Raw genomic sequence first — 21,833 nt, forward strand, 5'->3', positions numbered from 1 at the left:
GGTTTGGTTTAGTTGGTGTTGGATCTGGTTTAGTTGGTGTTGGGTTCTGGTTTAGTTGGTGTTGGGGTCTGGATTACTTGGTGTTGGGGTCTGGTTTAGTTGGTGTTGGGGTCTGGTTTAGTTGGTGTTGGGGTCTGGATTAGTTGGTGCTGTGTCTCGTTTAGTTGGTGTTGGATCTGGTTTAGTTGGTGTTGGGGTTGTGTTTAGTTGGTGTTAGATCTGGTTTAGTTGGTGTTGCGGTCGGGTTTAGTTGGTGTTGGGGTTTGGTTTAGTTGGTGTTGGGGTCTGGTTTAGTTGGTGTTGGGGTCTGGGTTAATTGGTGTTGGGGTCTGGTTTAGTTGTTGTTGGGTCTGGTTTAGTTGGTGTTGGGGTTTGGTTTAGTTGGTGTTGGGTCTGGTTTAGTTGACGTTGGGTCTTGTTTAGTTGTTGTTGGGGTCTGGTTTAGTTGATGTTGGTGTCTGGTGCAGTTGGCTTTGGGGTCTGGTTTAGTTGGCGTTGGGTCTTGTTTAGTTGGTGTTGGAGTTTGGTTCAGTTGATGTTGGGGTCTGGTGTAGTTGGCTTTGTGGTCTGGTTTAGTTGGCGTTGGGTCTTGTTTAGTTGGTGTTGGATCTGGTTTAGTTGGTGTTGGGGTTTGGTTTAGTTGGTGTTGGATCTGGTTTAGTTGGTGTTGGGGTTTGGTTAGTTGGTGTTGGATCTGGCTCAGTTGGTGTTGGATCTGCTTTAGTTGGTGTTAGGATCTGGTTTAGTTGGTGTTGGGGTTTGGTTAGTTGGTGTTGGATCTAGCTAAGTTGGTGTTGGATCTACTTTAGTTGGTGTTGGGGTTTGGTTTAGTTGGTGTTGGATCTGGTTTAGTTGGTTTTGTGTTTTGGTTTAGTTGGTGTTGGATATGTTTTAGTTGGTGTTGGGGTCTGGATTACTTGGTGTTGGGGTCTGGTTTAGTTGGTGTTGGGGTCTGGATTAGTTGGTGCTGTGTCTCGTTTAGTTGGTGTTGGATCTGGTTTAGTTGGTGTTGGGGTCTGGTTTAGTTGGTGTTGGGGTTTGGTTTAGTTGCCGTTGAGTCTGGCTTAGTTGGTGTTGGGGTCGGGTTTAGTTGGCGTTGGGTCTGGTTTAGTTGGTGTTGGGTTTGGTTTAGTTGGTGTTGGGGTTTGGTTCAGTTGGTGTTGGGTCTGGTTTAGTTGGTGTTGGGGCCTGGTTAAGTAGGTGTTGGCGTCTGGTTTAGTTGGGTTGGGGTTTGGATCAGTTGGTGTTGGGGTTTGGTTTAGTTGGCCTTGGGGTCTGGATTAGTTGGTGTTGGGGTCTGGTTTAGTTGGTGTCGTGTCTCATTTAGTTGGTGCCGTGTCTGGTTTAGTTGTGTTGGGGTCTGGTTTAGTTGGTGTTGGGGTCTGGTTTAGTTGGTATTGGGGTTTGGCTTAGTTGGTGTTGGATCTGGTTTAGTTGGTGTTGGGGTTTAGTTTAGTTGGTATTGGGGTCTGGTTTAGTTGGTGTTGGGATCTGGGTTAGTTGGCGTTGGGTCTGGTTTAGTTGGTGTTGGGGTTTGGTTTAGTTGGTGTTGGCGTCTGGTTTATTTGGTGTTGGGTTTTGGTTCAGTTGGTGTTGGGGTTTCGTTTAGTTGGCGTTGGGTCTGTTTTAGTTGGTGTTGGGGTTTGGTGTTGTTGATGTTGGGGATTTGTTTAGTTGATGTTGGGGTCTGGTTTAGTTGGTGTTGGGGTCTGGTTTAGTTGACGTTGGGTCTGGTTTAGTTGTTCTTGGGGTCTGGTTTAGTTGATGTTGGTGTCTGGTGTAGTTGGCTTTGGGGTCTGGTTTAGTTGGCGTTGGGTCTTGTTTAGTTGGTGTTGGAGTTTGGTTCAGTTGATGTTGGGGTCTGTTGTAGTTGGCTTTGTGGTCTGGTTTAGTTGGCGTTGGGTCTTGTTTAGTTGGTGTTGGATCTGGTTTAGTTGGTGTTGGGGTTTGGTTTAGTTGGTGTTGGATCTGGTTTAGTTGGTGTTGGGGTTTGGTTAGTTGGTGTTGGATCTGGCTCAGTTGGTGTTGGATCTGCTTTAGTTGGTGTTAGGATCTGGTTTAGTTGGTGTTGGGGTTTGGTTAGTTGGTGTTGGATCTAGCTAAGTTGGTGTTGGATCTACTTTAGTTGGTGTTGGGGTTTGGTTTAGTTGGTGTTGGATCTGGTTTAGTTGGTTTTGTGTTTTGGTTTAGTTGGTGTTGGATATGTTTTAGTTGGTGTTGGGGTCTGGATTACTTGGTGTTGGGGTCTGGTTTAGTTGGTGTTGGGGTCTGGATTAGTTGGTGCTGTGTCTCGTTTAGTTGGTGTTGGATCTGGTTTAGTTGGTGTTGGGGTCTGGTTTAGTTGGTGTTGGGGTTTGGTTTAGTTGCCGTTGAGTCTGGCTTAGTTGGTGTTGGGGTCGGGTTTAGTTGGCGTTGGGTCTGGTTTAGTTGGTGTTGGGTTTGGTTTAGTTGGTGTTGGGGTTTGGTTCAGTTGGTGTTGGGTCTGGTTTAGTTGGTGTTGGGGTCTGGTTAAGTAGGTGTTGGCGTCTGGTTTAGTTGGGTTGGGGTTTGGATCAGTTGGTGTTGGGGTTTGGTTTAGTTGGCCTTGGGGTCTGGATTAGTTGGTGTTGGGGTCTGGTTTAGTTGGTGTCGTGTCTCATTTAGTTGGTGCCGTGTCTGGTTTAGTTGTGTTGGGGTCTGGTTTAGTTGGTGTTGGGGTCTGGTTTAGTTGGTATTGGGGTTTGGCTTAGTTGGTGTTGGATCTGGTTTAGTTGGTGTTGGGGTTTAGTTTAGTTGGTATTGGGGTCTGGTTTAGTTGGTGTTGGGATCTGGGTTAGTTGGCGTTGGGTCTGGTTTAGTTGGTGTTGGGGTTTGGTTTAGTTGGTGTTGGCGTCTGGTTTATTTGGTGTTGGGTTTTGGTTCAGTTGGTGTTGGGGTTTCGCTTAGTTGGCGTTGGGTCTGTTTTAGTAGGTGTTGGGGTTTGGTGTTGTTGATGTTGGGGATTTGTTTAGTTGATGTTGGGGTCTGGTTTAGTTGGTGTTGGGGTCTGGTTTAGTTGACGTTGGGTCTGGTTTAGTTGTTCTTGGGGTCTGGTTTAGTTGATGTTGGTGTCTGGTGTAGTTGGCTTTGGGGTCTGGTTTAGTTGGCGTTGGGTCTTGTTTAGTTGGTGTTGGTGTTTGGTTCAGTTGATGTTGGGGACTGGTTTAGTTGGTGTTGGTTTTTGGTTTAGTTGGTGTTGGGTGTGGTTTAGTTGGTGTTAGGATCTGGTTTAGTTGGTGTTGGGGTTTGGTTAGTTGGTGTTGGATCTGGCTAAGTTGGTGTTGGATCTGCTTTAGTTGGTGTTGGGGTTTGGTTTAGTTGGTGTTGGATCTGGTTTAGTTGGTTTTGTGGTTTGGTTTAGTTGGTGTTGGATCTGTTTTAGTTGGTGTTGGGGTCTGGTTTAGTTGGTGTTGGGGTCTGGATTACTTGGTGTTGGGGTCTGGTTTAGTTGGTGTTGGGGTCTGGATTAGTTGGTGCTGTGTCTCGTTTAGTTGGTGTTGGATCTGGTTTAGTTGCTGTTGAGTCTGGTTTAGTTGGTTTTGGGGTTTGCTTTAGTTAGTGTTGGATCTGGTTTAGTTGGTGTTGGGGTCTGGTTTAGTTGGTGTTGTGTCTGGTTAATTTGGTGTTGGGTTTTGGTTTAGTTGGTGTTGGGGTCTGGTTTAGTTGGTGTTGGGGTCTGGGTTAATTGGTGTTGGGTCTGGTTTAGTTGACGTTTGGTCTTGTTTAGTTGTTGTTGGGGTCTGGTTTAGTTGATGTTGGTGTCTGGTGTAGTTGGTGTTGGGTCTGGTTTAGTTGACGTTGGGTCTTGTTTAGTTGTTGTTGGGGTCTGGTTTAGTTGATGTTGGTGTCTGGTGTAGTTAGCTTTCGGGTCTGGTTTAGTTGGTGTTGGATCTGGTTTAGTTGGTGTTGGGGTCTGATTTAGTTGGTGTTGGGGTCTGGTTTAGTTGGTGTTGGTTTTTGGTTTAGTTGGCGTCGGGTCTTGTTTAGTTGGTGTTGGGGTCTGTTTAGTTGGTGTTGGGGTCTGGTTTAGTTGGTGTTGGTTTTTGGTTTAGTTGGCGTTGGGTCTGGTTTAGTTGGTGTTAGGATCTGGTTTAGTTGGTGTTGGGGTTTGGTTAGTTGGTGTTGGATCTGGCTCAGTTGGTGTTGGATCTACTTAGTTGGTGTTGGGGTTTGGTTTAGTTGGTGTTGGATCTGGTTTAGTTGGTTATGTGTTTTGGTTTAGTTGGTGTTGGATATGTTTTAGTTGGTGTTGGGGTCTGGTTTAGTTGGTGTTGGGTTCTGGATTACTTGGTGTTGGGGTCTGGTTTTGTTGGTGTTGGGGTCTGGATTAGTTGATGCTGTGTCTCGTTTAGTTGGTGATGGATCTGGTTTAGTTGGTGTTGGTGTCTGGTTTAGTTGGTGTTGGGGTTTGGTTTAGTTGCTGTTGAGTCTGGTTTAGTTGGTGTTGGGGTCGGGTTTAGTTGGCGTTGGGTCTGGTTTAGTTGGTGTTGGGTCTGGTTTAGTTGGTGTTGGGGTTTGGTTCAGTTGGTGTTGGGTCTGGTTTAGTTGGTGTTGGGGTCTGGTTAAGTAGGTGTTGGCGTCTGGTTTAGTTGGGTTGGGGTTTGGTTCAGTTGGTGTTGGGGTTTGGTTTAGTTGGCCTTGGGGTCTGGATTAGTTGGTGTTGGGGTCTGGTTTAGTTGGTGTCGTGTCTCATTTAGTTGGTGCCGTGTCTGGTTTAGTTGTGTTGGGGTCGGGTTTAGTTGGTGTTGGATCTGGTTTAGTTGGTGTTGGGGTCGGGTTTAGTTGGTGTTGGGGTTTGGTTTAGTTGGTGTTGGGGTCTGGGTTAATTGGTGTTGGGGTCTGGTTTAGTTGTTGTTGGGTCTGGTTTAGTTGGTGTTGGGGTTTGGTTTAGTTGGTGTTGGGTCTGGATTAGTTGGTGTTGGGATTTGGTTTATTTGGTGTTGGGGTTTGGTTTAGTTGGTGTTGGGGTCTGGTTTAGTTGGTGTTGGGTTCTGGATTAGTTGGCATTGGGGGTCTAGTTTAGTTGCTGTTGGGTCTAGTTTAGTTGGTGTTGGGGTCTGGTTTAGTTGGCATTGGGGGTCTAGTTTAGTTGCTGTTGGGTCTAGTTTAGTTGGTGTTGGGGTCTGGTTTAGCTGGTGTTGGGGTCTGGTTTAGTTGGCGTCGGGTCTGGTTTAGTTGGTGTTGGATCTGGTTTAGTTGGTGTTGGGCCTGGTTTACTTGGTGTTGGATCTGGTTTAGTTGGTGTTGGATCTGGTTTAGTTGGTGTTGGGGTCTGATCTGGTTGGTGTTTGGTCTGGTTTAGTTGGTGTTGGATCTGGTTTAGTTGGTGTTGGGGTTTAGTTTTTTTGGTGTTGGGGTCTCTTTAGTTGGTGTTGGGATCTGGTTTACTTGGCGTTGGGTCTGGTTTAGTTGGTGTTGGGGTTTGGTTCAGTTGATGTTGGGGTTTTGTTTAGTTGGTGTTGGGGTCTGGTTTAGTTGGTGTTGGGGTTTGGTTTAGTTGGTGTTGGCGTCTGGTTTAGTTGGTGTTGGGTTTTGGTTCAGTTGGTTTTGGGGTTTGGTTTAGTTGGCGTTGGTTCTGGTCTAGTTGGTGTTGGGGTTTGGTTTAGTTGGCGTTGGGTCTGTTTTAGATGGTGTTGGGGTTTGGTGTTGTTGATGTTGGGGATTTGTTTAGTTGATGTTGGGGTCTGGTTTAGTTGGTGTTGGGGTCTGGTTTAGTTGACGTTGGGTCTTGTTTAGTTGTTCTTGGGGTCTGGTTTAGTTGATGTTGGTGTCTGGTGTAGTTGGCTTTGGGGTCTGGTTTAGTTGGCGTTGGGTCTTGTTTAGTTGGTGTTGGGGTTTGGTTCAATTGATGTTGGGGTCTTGTTTAGTTGGTGTTGGTTTTTGGTTTAGTTGGCGTCGGGTCTTGTTTAGCTGGTGTTGGGTCTGGTTTCGTTGGCGTTGGGTCTGGTTTGGTTGGTGTTGGGGTTTGGTGTTGTTGATGTTGGGGATTTGTTTAGTTGATGTTGGGGTCTGGTTTAGTTGACGTTGGGTCTTGTTTAGTTGTTGTTGGGGTCTGGTTTAGTTGATGTTGGTGTCTGGTGTAGTTGGCTTTGGTGTCTGGTTTAGTTGGCGTTGGGTCTTGTTTAGTTGGTGTTGGGTTTTGGTTCAGTTGATGTTGGGGTCTGCTTTAGTTGGTGTTGTTTTTTGGTTTAGTTGGCGTTGGGTCTTGTTTAGTTGGTATTGGGTCTGGTTTCGTTGGCGTTGGGTCTGGTTTGGTTGGTGTTGGGTTTCGGTTTAGTTGGTGTTGGGGTCTGGTTTAGTTGATGTTGGCGTCTGGTTTAGTTGGTGTTGGGTCTGTTTTAGTTGGTGTTGGGACTGGGTTAGTTGGTGTTGGGTTTCGTTCTGTTGGTGTTGTGGTTTGGTTTAGTTGGTGTTGGTTCTGGTTTAGTTGGTGTTGGGTCTGGTTTAGTTGGTGTTGGGTCTGGTTTAGTTGGTGTTGGGGTCTGATTTAGTTGATGTTGGCGTCTGGTTTAGTTGGTGTTGGGTGTGGTTTAGTTGTAGTTGTGTTTTGTTTCAGTAGGTGTTGGGGTCTGGTTAAGTTGGTGTTGGTGTTTTCTTTGGTTGGTATTGGGGTCTGGCTTAGTTGGTGTTGGGATCTGGTTTAGTTGGCGTTGGGGTTTGGTTTAGTTGGTGTTGGCGTCTGGTTTAGTTGGTGTTGGGTTTTGGTTCAGTTGATGTTGGGGTCTGCTTTTGTTGGTGTTGTTTTTTGGTTTAGTTGGCGTTGGGTCTTGTTTAGTTGGTATTGGGTCTGGTTTCGTTGGCGTTGGGTCTGGTTTGGTTGGTGTTGGGTTTCGGTTTAGTTGGTGTTGGTGTTTTCTTTGGTTGGTATTGGGGTCTGGCTTAGTTGGTGTTGGGATCTGGTTTAGTTGGCGTTGGGGTTTGGTTTAGTTGGTGTTGGCATCTGGTTTAGTTGGTGTTGGGTTTTGGTTCAGTTGGTGTTGGGGTTTGGTTTAGTTGGCGTTGGGTCTGGTTTAGTTGTTGTTGGGGTCTGGTTTAGTTGGCGTTGGGTCTGTTTTAGTTGGTGTTGGTGTTTGGTGTTGTTGATGTTGGGGATTTGTTTAGTTGATGTTGGGGTCTGGTTTAGTTGGTGTTGGGGTCTGGTTTAGTTGACGTTGGGTCTTGTTTAGTTGTTGTTGGGGTCTGGTTTAGTTGGTGTTGGTGTCTGGTGTAGTTGGCTTTGGGGTCTGGTTTAGTAGGCGTTGGGTCTTGTTTAGTTGGTGTTGGGGTTTGGTTTAGTTGATGTTGGGGTCTGGTTTAGTTGGTGTTGGGTTTTGGTTTAGTTGGCATTGGGGTATGGTTTAGTTGATGTTGGGGTCCAGTTTAGTTGGTGTTGGGGTCTGGGTTAGTTGACGTTGGGTCTTGTTTAGTTGTTGTTGGGGTCTGGTTTAGTTGCTGTTGGTGTCTGGTGTAGTTGGCTTTGGGGTCTGGTTTAGTTGGCGTTGGGTCTTGTTTAGTTGGTGTTGGGGTTTGGTTTAGTTGATGTTGGGGTCTGGTTTAGTTGGTGTTGGGTTTTGGTTTAGTTGGCATTGGGGTTTGGTTTAGTTGATGTTGGGGTCCAGTTTAGTTTTTGTTGGGGTCTGGGTTAGTTGGTGTTGGGGTCTGGATTAGTTGGCGTTGGGGTCTAGTTTCGTTGGTGTTGGGTCTGGTTTAGTTGGTGTTGGGGTCTGGTTTAGTTGGTGTTGGGTCTGGTTTAGTTGGTATTGGGTCAGGTTTAGTTGGTGTTGGGTCTGGTTTACTTGGTGTTGGATCTGGTTTAGTTGGTGTTGGGTCTGGTTTAGTTGGTGTTGGATCTGGTTTAGTTGGTGTTGGGTCTGGTTTAGTTGGCGTTGGATCTGGTTTAGTCGGTGTTGGGTATGGTTTTGTTGCTGTTGGGTCTGGTTGAGTTGTTGTTGGTGTCAGATTTAGTTGGTGTTGGGGCCCAGCTTAGCAAGTGTAGTTCGGTTAAGTTGGTGTTGGGGTTTGGTTTAGTTGGTGTTGGGGTCTGGTTTAGTTGGTGTTGGGTTCTGGATTAGTTGGCATTGGGGGTCTAGTTTAGTTGCTGTTGGGTCTAGTTTAGTTGGTGTTGGGGTCTGGTTTAGTTGGCATTGGGGGTCTAGTTTAGTTGCTGTTGGGTCTAGTTTAGTTGGTGTTGGGGTCTGGTTTAGCTGGTGTTGGGGTCTGGTTTAGTTGGCGTCGGGTCTGGTTTAGTTGGTGTTGGATCTGGTTTAGTTGGTGTTGGGCCTGGTTTACTTGGTGTTGGATCTGGTTTAGTTGGTGTTGGATCTGGTTTAGTTGGTGTTGGGGTCTGATCTGGTTGGTGTTTGGTCTGGTTTAGTTGGTGTTGGATCTGGTTTAGTTGGTGTTGGGGTTTAGTTTTTTTGGTGTTGGGGTCTCTTTAGTTGGTGTTGGGATCTGGTTTACTTGGCGTTGGGTCTGGTTTAGTTGGTGTTGGGGTTTGGTTCAGTTGATGTTGGGGTTTTGTTTAGTTGGTGTTGGGGTCTGGTTTAGTTGGTGTTGGGGTTTGGTTTAGTTGGTGTTGGCGTCTGGTTTAGTTGGTGTTGGGTTTTGGTTCAGTTGGTTTTGGGGTTTGGTTTAGTTGGCGTTGGTTCTGGTCTAGTTGGTGTTGGGGTTTGGTTTAGTTGGCGTTGGGTCTGTTTTAGATGGTGTTGGGGTTTGGTGTTGTTGATGTTGGGGATTTGTTTAGTTGATGTTGGGGTCTGGTTTAGTTGGTGTTGGGGTCTGGTTTAGTTGACGTTGGGTCTTGTTTAGTTGTTCTTGGGGTCTGGTTTAGTTGATGTTGGTGTCTGGTGTAGTTGGCTTTGGGGTCTGGTTTAGTTGGCGTTGGGTCTTGTTTAGTTGGTGTTGGGGTTTGGTTCAATTGATGTTGGGGTCTTGTTTAGTTGGTGTTGGTTTTTGGTTTAGTTGGCGTCGGGTCTTGTTTAGCTGGTGTTGGGTCTGGTTTCGTTGGCGTTGGGTCTGGTTTGGTTGGTGTTGGGGTTTGGTGTTGTTGATGTTGGGGATTTGTTTAGTTGATGTTGGGGTCTGGTTTAGTTGACGTTGGGTCTTGTTTAGTTGTTGTTGGGGTCTGGTTTAGTTGATGTTGGTGTCTGGTGTAGTTGGCTTTGGTGTCTGGTTTAGTTGGCGTTGGGTCTTGTTTAGTTGGTGTTGGGTTTTGGTTCAGTTGATGTTGGGGTCTGCTTTAGTTGGTGTTGTTTTTTGGTTTAGTTGGCGTTGGGTCTTGTTTAGTTGGTATTGGGTCTGGTTTCGTTGGCGTTGGGTCTGGTTTGGTTGGTGTTGGGTTTCGGTTTAGTTGGTGTTGGGGTCTGGTTTAGTTGATGTTGGCGTCTGGTTTAGTTGGTGTTGGGTCTGTTTTAGTTGGTGTTGGGACTGGGTTAGTTGGTGTTGGGTTTCGTTCTGTTGGTGTTGTGGTTTGGTTTAGTTGGTGTTGGTTCTGGTTTAGTTGGTGTTGGGTCTGGTTTAGTTGGTGTTGGGTCTGGTTTAGTTGGTGTTGGGGTCTGATTTAGTTGATGTTGGCGTCTGGTTTAGTTGGTGTTGGGTGTGGTTTAGTTGTAGTTGTGTTTTGTTTCAGTAGGTGTTGGGGTCTGGTTAAGTTGGTGTTGGTGTTTTCTTTGGTTGGTATTGGGGTCTGGCTTAGTTGGTGTTGGGATCTGGTTTAGTTGGCGTTGGGGTTTGGTTTAGTTGGTGTTGGCGTCTGGTTTAGTTGGTGTTGGGTTTTGGTTCAGTTGATGTTGGGGTCTGCTTTTGTTGGTGTTGTTTTTTGGTTTAGTTGGCGTTGGGTCTTGTTTAGTTGGTATTGGGTCTGGTTTCGTTGGCGTTGGGTCTGGTTTGGTTGGTGTTGGGTTTCGGTTTAGTTGGTGTTGGTGTTTTCTTTGGTTGGTATTGGGGTCTGGCTTAGTTGGTGTTGGGATCTGGTTTAGTTGGCGTTGGGGTTTGGTTTAGTTGGTGTTGGCATCTGGTTTAGTTGGTGTTGGGTTTTGGTTCAGTTGGTGTTGGGGTTTGGTTTAGTTGGCGTTGGGTCTGGTTTAGTTGTTGTTGGGGTCTGGTTTAGTTGGCGTTGGGTCTGTTTTAGTTGGTGTTGGTGTTTGGTGTTGTTGATGTTGGGGATTTGTTTAGTTGATGTTGGGGTCTGGTTTAGTTGGTGTTGGGGTCTGGTTTAGTTGACGTTGGGTCTTGTTTAGTTGTTGTTGGGGTCTGGTTTAGTTGGTGTTGGTGTCTGGTGTAGTTGGCTTTGGGGTCTGGTTTAGTAGGCGTTGGGTCTTGTTTAGTTGGTGTTGGGGTTTGGTTTAGTTGATGTTGGGGTCTGGTTTAGTTGGTGTTGGGTTTTGGTTTAGTTGGCATTGGGGTATGGTTTAGTTGATGTTGGGGTCCAGTTTAGTTGGTGTTGGGGTCTGGGTTAGTTGACGTTGGGTCTTGTTTAGTTGTTGTTGGGGTCTGGTTTAGTTGCTGTTGGTGTCTGGTGTAGTTGGCTTTGGGGTCTGGTTTAGTTGGCGTTGGGTCTTGTTTAGTTGGTGTTGGGGTTTGGTTTAGTTGATGTTGGGGTCTGGTTTAGTTGGTGTTGGGTTTTGGTTTAGTTGGCATTGGGGTTTGGTTTAGTTGATGTTGGGGTCCAGTTTAGTTTTTGTTGGGGTCTGGGTTAGTTGGTGTTGGGGTCTGGATTAGTTGGCGTTGGGGTCTAGTTTCGTTGGTGTTGGGTCTGGTTTAGTTGGTGTTGGGGTCTGGTTTAGTTGGTGTTGGGTCTGGTTTAGTTGGTATTGGGTCAGGTTTAGTTGGTGTTGGGTCTGGTTTACTTGGTGTTGGATCTGGTTTAGTTGGTGTTGGGTCTGGTTTAGTTGGTGTTGGATCTGGTTTAGTTGGTGTTGGGTCTGGTTTAGTTGGCGTTGGATCTGGTTTAGTCGGTGTTGGGTATGGTTTTGTTGCTGTTGGGTCTGGTTGAGTTGTTGTTGGTGTCAGATTTAGTTGGTGTTGGGGCCCAGCTTAGCAAGTGTAGTTCGGTTAAGTTGGTGTTGGGGTTTGGTTTAGTTGGTGTTGGAGACTGGTTTAGTTGGTGTTGGAGACTGGTTTAGTTGGTGTTGGGGTCCAATTTAGTTGGTGTTGGGGTCTGGGTTAGTTGGTGTTGGTGTCTGGATTAGTTGGCGTTGGGGTCTAGTTTCGTTGGTGTTGGGTGTAGTTTAGTTGGTGTTGGGTCTGGTTTAGTTGGTATTGTGTCAGGTTTAGTTGGTGTGGGGTCTGGTTTAGTTGGTGTTGGATCTGGTTTAGTTGGTTTTGGGTCTGGTTTAGTTGGTATTGGGTCAGGTTTAGTTGGTGTTGGATCTGGTTTAGTTGGTGTTGGGTCTGGTTTAGTTGGTATTGGGTCAGGTTTAGTTGGTGTTGGGTCTGGTGTAGTTGGTGTTGGATCTGGTTTAGTTGGTGTTGGGTCTGGTTTTGTTGGTGTTGGATCTGGTTTAGTTGGTGTTGGATCTGGTTTAGTTGGTGTTGGGTCTGGTTTAGTTGGTGATGGATCTGGTTTAGTTGGTATTGGGTCAGGTTTAGTTGGTGTTGGGTCTGGTGTAGTTGGTGTTGGATCTGGTTTAGTTGGTGTCGGGTCTGGTTTAGTTGGTGTTGGATCTGGTTTAGTTGGTGTTGGGTCTGGTTTAGTTGGTATTGTGTCAGGTTTAGTTGGTGTGGGGTCTGGTTTAGTTGGTGTTGGATCTGGTTTAGTTGGTGTTGGGTCTGGTTTAGTTGGTGTTGGATCTGGTTTAGTTGGTGTTGGGTCTGGTTTATTTGGCGTTGTATCTGGTTTAGTCGGTGTTGGGTCTGGTCTTGTTGGTGTTGGGTCTGGTTTAGTTGGTGTTGGTGTCAGATTTAGTTGGTGTTGGGGCCCAGCTTAGCAAGTGTAGTTCGGTTTAGTTGGTGTTGGGGTTTGGTTTAGTTGGTGTTGGAGACTGGTTTAGCTGGTGTTGGAGACTGGTTTAGTTGGTGTTGGGGTCCAATTTAGTTGGTGTTGGGGTCTGGGTTAGTTGGTGTTGGGGTCTGGATTAGTTGGCGTTGGGGTCTAGTTTAGTTGGTGTTGGGTCTAGTTTAGTTGGTGTTGGGTCTGGTTTAGTTGGTATTGGGTCAGGTTTAGTTTGTGTTGGGTCTGGTTTAGTTGGTGTTGGATCTGGTTTAGTTGGTGTTAGATCTGGTTTAGTTGGTGTTGGGTCTGGTTTAGTTGGCGTTGGATCTGGTTAGGTCGGTGTTGGGTCTGGTTTTGTTGGTGTTGGGTCTGGTTGAGTTGGTGTTGGTGTCAGATTTAGTTGATGTTGGGGCCCAGCTTAGCAAGTGTAGTTCGCTTTAGTTGGTGTTGGGGTTTGGTTTAGTTGGTGTTGGATACTGGTTTAGTTGGTGTTGGAGACTGGTTTAGTTGGTGTTGGGGTCTGGTTTAGTTGACGTTGGGTCTTGTTTAGTTGTTGTTGGGGTCTGGTTTAGTTGGTGTTGGTGTCTGGTGTAGTTGGCTTTGGGGTCTGGTTTAGTTGGCGTTGGGTCTTGTTTAGTTGGTGTTGGGGTTTGGTTTAGTTGATGTTGGGGTCTGGTTTAGTTGGTGTTGGGTCAGGTTTAGTTGGTGTTGGGTCTAGTTTCGTTGGTGTTGGGTCTAGTTTAGTTGGTGTTGGGTCTGGTGTAGTTGGCGTTGGATCTGGTTTAGTTGGTGTTGGATCTGGTTTAGTTGCTGTTGGGTCTGGTTTAGTTGGTATTGTGTCAGGTTTAGTTGGTGTGGGGTCTGGTTTAGTTGGTGTTGGATCTGGTTTAGTTGGTGTTGGGTCTGGTTTAGTTGGTGTTGAATCTGGTTTAGTTGGTGTTGGGTCTGGTTTATTTGGCGTTGGATCTGGTTTAGTCGGTGTTGGGTCTGGTTTTGTTGGTGTTGGGTCTGGTTGAGTTGGTGTTGGTGTCAGATTTAGTTGTTGTTGGGGCCCAGCTTAGCAAGTGTAGTTCGGTTTAGTTGGTGTTGGGGTTTGGTTTAGTTGGTGTAGGAGACTGGTTTAGTTGGTGTTGGGGTCCAATTTAGTTGGTGTTGGGGTCTGGGTTAGTTGGTGTTGGGGTCTGGATTAGTTGGCGTTGGGGTCTAGTTTAGTTGGTGTTGGGTCTCGTTTAGTTGGTGCTGGGTCTGGTTTAGTTGGTATTGGGTCAGGTTTAGTTTGTGTTGGATCTGGTTTAGTTGGTGTTGGATCTGGTTTAGTTGGTGTTGGGTCTGGTTTAGTTGGCGTTGGATCTGGATTAGTCAGTGTTGGGTCTGGTTTTGTTGGTGTTGGGTCTGGTTGAGTTGGTGTTGGTGTCAGATTTAGTTGATGTTGGGGCCCAGCTTAGCAAGTGTAGTTCGCTTTATTTGGTGTTGGTGTTTGGTTTAGTTGGTGTTGGATACTGGTTTAGTTGGTGTTGGAGACTGGTTTAGTTGGTGTTGGGGTCCAGTTTAGTTGGTGTTGGGGTCTGGGTTAGTTGGTGTTGGGGTCTGGATTAGTTGGCGTTGGGGTTTAGTTTAGTTGGTGTTGGGTCTAGTTTAGTTGGTGTTGGGGTCTGGTTTAGTTGGTGTTGGGTCTGGTATAGTTGGCGGTGCGGTCTGGTTTAGTTGTTGTTGGGGTCTGGTTTAGTTGGTGTTTGGGTCTGGTTTAGTTGGTGCTGGGGTTTGGTTTAGTTGGTGTTGGGGTCTGGTTTAGTTGGTGCTGGGGTCTGGTTTATTTGGCGTTGGATCTGGTTTAGTCGGTGTTGGGTCTGGTTTAGTTGGTGTTGGGTCTGGTTGACTTCGTGTTGGTTTCTGATTTAGTTGGTGTTGGGGTCCGGCATAGCAAGTGTAGTTCGGTTTAGTTGGTGTTGGGGTTTGGTTTTGTTGGTGTTGGAACTGGTTTAGTTGGTGTTGGGGTCTGGTTAAGTTGGTGTTGGTGTTTTGTTTAGTTGGTATTGGGGTCTGGCTTAGTTGGTGTTGGGCCTGATTTAGTTGGCGTTGGGGTTTTGTTTAGTTGGTGTTGGGGTCTGGTTTAGGTGGTGTTGGGATCTGGTTTAGTTGGCGTTGGGTCTGGTTTAGTTGGTGTTGGTGTTTGGTTCAGTTGATGTTGGTGTTTTGTTTAGTTGGTGTTGGGGTCTGGTTTAGTTGGTGTTGGGGTTTGGTTTAGTTTGTGTTGGCGTCTGGTTTAGTTGGTGTTGGGTTTTGGTTCAGTTGGTGTTGGGGTTTGGTTTAGTTGGCATTGGGTCTGGTTTAGTTGTTGTTGGGGTCTGGTTTAGTTGGCGTTGGCTCTATTTTAGATGGTGTTGGGGTTTGGTGTTGTTGATGTTGGGGATTTGTTTAGTTGATGTTGGGGTCTGGTTTCGTTGGTGTTGGGGTCTGGTTTAGTTGACGTTGGGTCTTGTTTATTTGTTGTTGGGGTCTGGTTTAGTTGGTGTTGGTGTCTGGTGTATTTGGCTTTGGGGTCTGGTTTAGTTGGCGTTGGGTCTTGTTTAGTTGGTGTTGGGGTTTGGTTTAGTTGATGTTGGGGTCTGGTTTAGTTGGTGTTGGGTTTTGGTTTAGTTGGCGTTGGGTCTTGTTTAGTTGGTGTTGGGGTTTGGTTTAGTTGATGTTGGGGTCCAGTTTAGTTGGTGTTGGGGGTCTGAGTTAGTTGGTGTTGGGGTCTGGATTAGTTGGCGTTGGGGCCTGGTTTAGTTGGTGTTGGGTCTGGTTTAGTTGGTGTTGGATCTGGTTTAGTTGGTGTTGGGTCTGGTTTAGTTGGTGTTGGATCTGGTTTAGTTGGCATTGGATCTGGTTTAGTCGGTGTTGGGTCTGGTTTTGTTGGTGTTGGGTCTGGTTGAGTTGGTGTTGGTGTCAGATTTAGTTGGTGTTGGGGTCCAGCTCAGCAATTGTAGTTCGGTTTAGTTGGTGTTGGGGTTTGGTTTAGTTGGTGTTGGAGACTGGTTTAGTTGGTGTTGGAGACTGGTTTAGTTGGTGTTGGGGTCCAGTTTAGTTGGTGTTGGGGTCTGGGTTAGTTGGTGTTGGGGTCTGGATTAGTTGGTGCTGGAGACTGGTTTAGTTGGTGTTGGGGTCCAGTTTAGTTGGTGTTGGGGTCTGGGTTAGTTGGTGTTGGGGTCTGGATTAGTTGGCGTTGGGGTCTAGTTTAGTTGGTGTTGGGTCTAGTTTAGTTGGTGTTGGGGTCTGGTTTAGTTGGTGTTGGGTCTGATATAGTTGGCGGTGGGGTCTGGTTAAGTTGTTGTTGGGGTCTGGTTTAGTTGGTGTTGGGGTTGGTTTAGTTGGTGTTGGAACTGGTTTAGTTGGTGTTGGGTCTGGTTTAGTTGGTGTTGGGTTTGGTTTAGTTGGTGTTGGGGTCTGGTTTAGTTGGCATTGGGTGTGGTTTAGTTGTTGTTGGGTTTTGGTTTAGTTGGTGTTGGGGTCTGGTTAAGTTGGTGTTGGTGTTTTGTTTAGTTGGTATTGGGGTCTGGCTTAGTTGGTGTTGGGCCTGATTTAGTTGGCGTTGGGGTTTTGTTTAATTGGTGTTGGGGTCTGGTTTAGGTGGTGTTGGGATCTGGTTTAGTTGGTGTTGGTTCTGGTTTAGTTGGTGTTGGGGTTTGGTTCAGTTGATGTTGGTGTTTTGTTTAGTTGGTGTTGGGGTCTGGTTTAGTTGGTGTTGCGGTTTGGTTTAGTTGGTGTTGGCGTCTGGTTTAGTTGGTGTTGGGCTTTGGTTCAGTTGGTGTTGGGGTTTGGTTTAGTTTGCGTTGGGTCTGGTTTAGATTGTGTTGGGGTCTGGTTTAGTTGGCGTTGGGTCTGTTTTAGATGGTGTTGGGGTTTGGTGTTGTTGATGTTGGGGATTTGTTTAGTTGATGTTGGGGTCTGGTTTAGTTGGTGTTGGGGTCTGGTTTAGTTGACGTTGGGTCTTGTTTATTTGTTGTTGGGGTCTGGTTTAGTTGGCATTGGGTCTTGTTTAGTTGGTGTTTGGGTTTGGTTTAGTTGATGTTGGGGTCTGGTTTAGTTGGTGTTGGTGTCTGGTTTAGTTGGCATTGGGTCTTGTTTAGTTGGTGTTGGGGTTTGGTTTAGTTGATGTTGGGGTCTGGTTTAGTTGGTGTTGGGTCTGGTTTAGTTGGTGTTGGATCTGGATTAGTTGGCGTTGGATCTGGTTTAGTCGGTGTTGGGGTCTGGTTTTGTTGGTGTTGGGTCTGGTTTAGTTGGTGTTGGTGTCAGATTTAGTTGGTGTTGGGGCCCAGCTTAGCAAGTGTAGTTCGGTTTAGTTGGTGTTGGGGTTTGGTTTAGTTGGTGTTGGAGACTGGTTTAGCTGGTGTTGGAGACTGGTTTAGTTGGTGTTGGGGTCCAATTTAGTTGGTGTTGGGGTCTGGGTTAGTTGGTGTTGGGGTCTGGATTAGTTGGCGTTGGGGTCTAGTTTAGTTGGTGTTGGGTCTAGTTTAGTTGGTGTTGGGTCTGGTTTAGTTGGTATTGGGTCAGGTTTAGTTTGTGTTGGGTCTGGTTTAGTTGGTGTTGGATCTGGTTTAGTTGGTGTTGGATCTGGTTTAGTTGGTGTTGGGTCTGGTTTAGTTGGCGTTGGATCTGGTTAGGTCGGTGTTGGGTCTGGTTTTGTTGGTGTTGGGTCTGGTTGAGTTGGTGTTGGTGTCAGATTTAGTTGATGTTGGGGCCCAGCTTAGCAAGTGTAGTTCGCTTTAGTTGGTGTTGGGGTTTGGTTTAGTTGGTGTTGGATACTGGTTTAGTTGGTGTTGGAGACTGGTTTAGTTGGTGTTGGGGTCTGGTTTAGTTGACGTTGGGTCTTGTTTAGTTGTTGTTGGGGTCTGGTTTAGTTGGTGTTGGTGTCTGGTGTAGTTGGCTTTGGGGTCTGGTTTAGTTGGCGTTGGGTCTTGTTTAGTTGGTGTTGGGGTTTGGTTTAGTTGATGTTGGGGTCTGGTTTAGTTGGTGTTGGGTCAGGTTTAGTTGGTGTTGGGTCTAGTTTCGTTGGTGTTGGGTCTAGTTTAGTTGGTGTTGGGTCTGGTGTAGTTGGCGTTGGATCTGGTTTAGTTGGTGTTGGATCTGGTTTAGTTGCTGTTGGGTCTGGTTTAGTTGGTATTGTGTCAGGTTTAGTTGGTGTGGGGTCTGGTTTAGTTGGTGTTGGATCTGGTTTAGTTGGTGTTGGGTCTGGTTTAGTTGGTGTTGAATCTGGTTTAGTTGGTGTTGGGTCTGGTTTATTTGGCGTTGGATCTGGTTTAGTCGGTGTTGGGTCTGGTTTTGTTGGTGTTGGGTCTGGTTGAGTTGGTGTTGGTGTCAGATTTAGTTGTTGTTGGGGCCCAGCTTAGCAAGTGTAGTTCGGTTTAGTTGGTGTTGGGGTTTGGTTTAGTTGGTGTAGGAGACTGGTTTAGTTGGTGTTGGGGTCCAATTTAGTTGGTGTTGGGGTCTGGGTTAGTTGGTGTTGGGGTCTGGATTAGTTGGCGTTGGGGTCTAGTTTAGTTGGTGTTGGGTCTCGTTTAGTTGGTGCTGGGTCTGGTTTAGTTGGTATTGGGTCAGGTTTAGTTTGTGTTGGATCTGGTTTAGTTGGTGTTGGATCTGGTTTAGTTGGTGTTGGGTCTGGTTTAGTTGGCGTTGGATCTGGTTTAGTCAGTGTTGGGTCTGGTTTTGTTGGTGTTGGGTCTGGTTGAGTTGGTGTTGGTGTCAGATTTAGTTGATGTTGGGGCCCAGCTTAGCAAGTGTAGTTCGCTTTATTTGGTGTTGGTGTTTGGTTTAGTTGGTGTTGGATACTGGTTTAGTTGGTGTTGGAGACTGGTTTAGTTGGTGTTGGGGTCCAGTTTAGTTGGTGTTGGGGTCTGGGTTAGTTGGTGTTGGGGTCTGGATTAGTTGGCGTTGGGGTTTAGTTTAGTTGGTGTTGGGTCTAGTTTAGTTGGTGTTGGGGTCTGGTTTAGTTGGTGTTGGGTCTGGTATAGTTGGCGGTGCGGTCTGGTTTAGTTGTTGTTGGGGTCTGGTTTAGTTGGTGTTTGGGTCTGGTTTAGTTGGTGCTGGGGTTTGGTTTAGTTGGTGTTGGGGTCTGGTTTAGTCGGTGTTGGGTCTGGTTTAGTTGGTGTTGGGTCTGGTTGACTTCGTGTTGGTTTCTGATTTAGTTGGTGTTGGGGTCCGGCATAGCAAGTGTAGTTCGGTTTAGTTGGTGTTGGGGTTTGGTTTTGTTGGTGTTGGAACTGGTTTAGTTGGTGTTGGGGTCTGGTTAAGTTGGTGTTGGTGTTTTGTTTAGTTGGTATTGGGGTCTGGCTTAGTTGGTGTTGGGCCTGATTTAGTTGGCGTTGGGGTTTTGTTTAGTTGGTGTTGGGGTCTGGTTTAGGTGGTGTTGGGATCTGGTTTAGTTGGCGTTGGGTCTGGTTTAGTTGGTGTTGGTGTTTGGTTCAGTTGATGTTGGTGTTTTGTTTAGTTGGTGTTGGGGTCTGGTTTAGTTGGTGTTGGGGTTTGGTTTAGTTTGTGTTGGCGTCTGGTTTAGTTGGTGTTGGGGTTTGGTTCAGTTGGTGTTGGGGTTTGGTTTAGTTGGCATTGGGTCTGGTTTAGTTGTTGTTGGGGTCTGGTTTAGTTGGTGTTGGAGACTGGTTTAGTTGGTGTTGGGGTCCAGTTTAGTTGGTGTTGGGGTCTGGGTTAGTTGGTGTTGGGGTCTGGATTAGTTGGTGCTGGAGACTGGTTTAGTTGGTGTTGGGGTCCAGTTTAGTTGGTGTTGGGGTCTGGGTTAGTTGGTGTTGGGGTCTGGATTAGTTGGCGTTGGGGTCTAGTTTAGTTGGTGTTGGGTCTAGTTTAGTTGGTGTTGGGGTCTGGTTTAGTTGGTGTTGGGTCTGATATAGTTGGCGGTGGGGTCTGGTTAATTTGTTGTTGGGGTCTGGTTTAGTTGGTGTTGGGGGTTGGTTTAGTTGGTGTTGGAACTGGTTTAGTTGGTGTTGGGTCTGGTTTAGTTGGTGTTGGGTTTGGTTTAGTTGGTGTTGGGGTCTGGTTTAGTTGGCATTGGGTGTGGTTTAGTTGTTGTTGGGTTTTGGTTTAGTTGGTGTTGGGGTCTGGTTAAGTTGGTGTTGGTGTTTTGTTTAGTTGGTATTGGGGTCTGGCTTAGTTGGTGTTGGGCCTGATTTAGTTGGCGTTGGGGTTTTGTTTAATTGGTGTTGGGGTCTGGTTTAGGTGGTGTTGGGATCTGGTTTAGTTGGTGTTGGTTCTGGTTTAGTTGGTGTTGGGGTTTGGTTCAGTTGATGTTGGTGTTTTGTTTAGTTGGTGTTGGGGTCTGGTTGAGTTGGTGTTGCGGTTTGGTTTAGTTGGTGTTGGCGTCTGGTTTAGTTGGTGTTGGGCTTTGGTTCAGTTGGTGTTGGGGTTTGGTTTAGTTTGCGTTGGGTCTGGTTTAGATTGTGTTGGGGTCTGGTTTAGTTGGCGTTGGGTCTGTTTTAGATGGTGTTGGGGTTTGGTGTTGTTGATGTTGGGGATTTGTTTAGTTGATGTTGGGGTCTGGTTTAGTTGGTGTTGGGGTCTGGTTTAGTTGACGTTGGGTCTTGTTTATTTGTTGTTGGGGTCTGGTTTAGTTGGCATTGGGTCTTGTTTAGTTGGTGTTTGGGTTTGGTTTAGTTGATGTTGGGGTCTGGTTTAGTTGGTGTTGGTGTCTGGTTTAGTTGGCATTGGGTCTTGTTTAGTTGGTGTTGGGGTTTGGTTTAGTTGATGTTGGGGTCTGGTTTAGTTGGTGTTGGGTCTGGTTTAGTTGGTGTTGGATCTGGTTTAGTTGGCGTTGGATCTGGTTTAGTCGGTGTTGGGGTCTGGGTTTGTTGGTGTTGGGTCTGGTTGAGTTGGTGTCAGATTTAGGTGGTGTTGGGGTCCAGCTCAGCAATTGTAGTTCGGTTTAGTTGGTGTTGGGGTTTGGTTTAGTTGGTGTTGGAGACTGGTTTAGTTGGTGTTGGAGACTGGTTTAGTTGGTGTTGGGGTCCAGTTTAGTTGGTGTTGGGGTCTGGGTTAGTTGGTGTTGGGGTCTGGACTAGTTGGTGTTGGACACTGGTTTAGTTGGTGTTGGGGTCCAGTTTAGTTGGTGTTGGGGTCTGGGTTAGTTGATGTTGGGGTCTGGTTTAGTTGGTGTTGGGTCTAGTTTAGTTGGTGTTGGGGTCTGGTTTAGTTGGTGTTGTGTCTGGTATAGTTGGCGGTGGGGTCTGGTTTAGTTGTTGTTGGGGTCTGGTTTAGTTGGTGTTGGGTCTAGTTTAGTTGGTGTTGGGGTCTGGTTTAGTTGGTGTTGGGGTCTGGTTTAGTTGGTGTTTGGGTCTGGTTTAGTTGGTGCTGGGGTTTGGTTTAGTTGGTGTTGGGGTCTGGTTTAGTTGTTGCTGGGGTCTGGTTTAGTTGGCGTTGGATTTGGTTTAGTCGGTGTTGGGTCTGGTTTAGTTGGTGTTCTGTCTGGTTGACTTGGTGTTGGTGTCTGATTTAGTTGGTGTTGGGGTCCGGCTTAGCAAGTGTAGTTCAGTTTAGTTTGTGTTGGGGTTTGGTTTTGTTGGTGTTGGAGACTGGTTTAGTTGGTGTTGGGGACTGGTTCAGTTGGTGTTCAGTTTTGGTTTAGTTGGCATTGGGTCTGGTTTAGTTGGTGTTGGGTCTGGTTTAGTTGGTGTTGGATCTGGTTTAGTTGGCGTTGGATCTGGTTTAGTCGGTGTTGGGGTCTAGTTTTGTTGGTGTTGGGTCTGGTTGAGTTGGTGTCAGATTTAGTTGGTGTTGGGGTCCAGCTCAGCAATTGTAGTTCGGTTTAGTTGGTGTTGGGGTTTGGTTTAGTTGGTGTTGGAGACTGGTTTAGTTGGTGTTGGAGACTGGTTTAGTTGGTGTTGGGGTCCAGTTTAGTTGGTGTTGGGGTCTGGGTTAGTTGGTGTTGGGTCTGGACTAGTTGGTGTTGGACACTGGTTTAGTTGGTGTTGGGGTCCAGTTTAGTTGGTGTTGGGGTCTGGGTTAGTTGATGTTGGGGTCTGGTTTAGTTGGTGTTGGGTCTAGTTTAGTTGGTGGTGGGGTCTGGTTTAGTTGGTGTTGTGTCTGATATAGTTGGCGGTGGGGTCTGGTTTAGTTGTTGTTGGGGTCTGGTTTAGTTGGTGTTTGGGTCTGGTTTAGTTGGTGCTGGTGTTTGGTTTAGTTGGTGTTGGGGTCTGGTTTAGTTGTTGCTGGGGTCTGGTTTAGTTGGCGTTGGATTTGGTTTAGTCGGTGTTGGGTCTGGTTTAGTTGGTGTTCTGTCTGGTTGACTTGGTGTTGGTGTCTGATTTAGTTGGTGTTGGGGTCTGGCTTAGCAAGTGTAGTTCAGTTTAGTTGGTGTTGGGTTTTGGTTTTGTTGGTGTTGGAGACTGGTTTAGTTGGTGTTGGGGTCTGGTTTAGTTGGTGTTGGGTTTTGGTTTAGTTGGCATTGGGTCTTGTTTAGTTGGTGTTGGGGTTTGGTTTAGTTGATGTTGTGGTCCAGTTTAGTTGGTGTTGGGGTCTGGGTTAGTTGGTGTTGGGGTCTGGATTAGTTGGCGTTGGGGTCTAGTGTAGTTGGTGTTGGGTCTGGTTTAGTTGGTGTTGGGTCTGGTTTAGTTGGTGTTGGATCTGGTTTAGTTGGTGTTGGGTCTGGTTTAGTTGGTGTTGGATCTGGTTTAGTTGGCGTTGGATCTGGTTTAGTCGGTGTAGGGTCTGGTTTAGTTGGTGTTGGGGTCCAGCTCAGCAATTGTAGTTCGGTTTAGTTGGTGTTGGGGTTTGGTTTAGTTGGTGTTGGAGACTGGTTTAGTTGGTGTTGGAGACTGGTTTAGTTGGTGTTGGGGTCCAGTTTAGTTGGTGTTGGGGTCTGGGTTAGTTGGTGTTGGGGTCTGGATTAGTTGGTGTTGGAGACTGGTTTAGTTGGTGTTGG

Source organism: Heterodontus francisci, chromosome 40 (genome assembly GCF_036365525.1).
Source record: "Heterodontus francisci isolate sHetFra1 chromosome 40, sHetFra1.hap1, whole genome shotgun sequence".
In the NCBI taxonomy this organism is placed as follows: Eukaryota; Metazoa; Chordata; class Chondrichthyes; order Heterodontiformes; family Heterodontidae; genus Heterodontus; species Heterodontus francisci.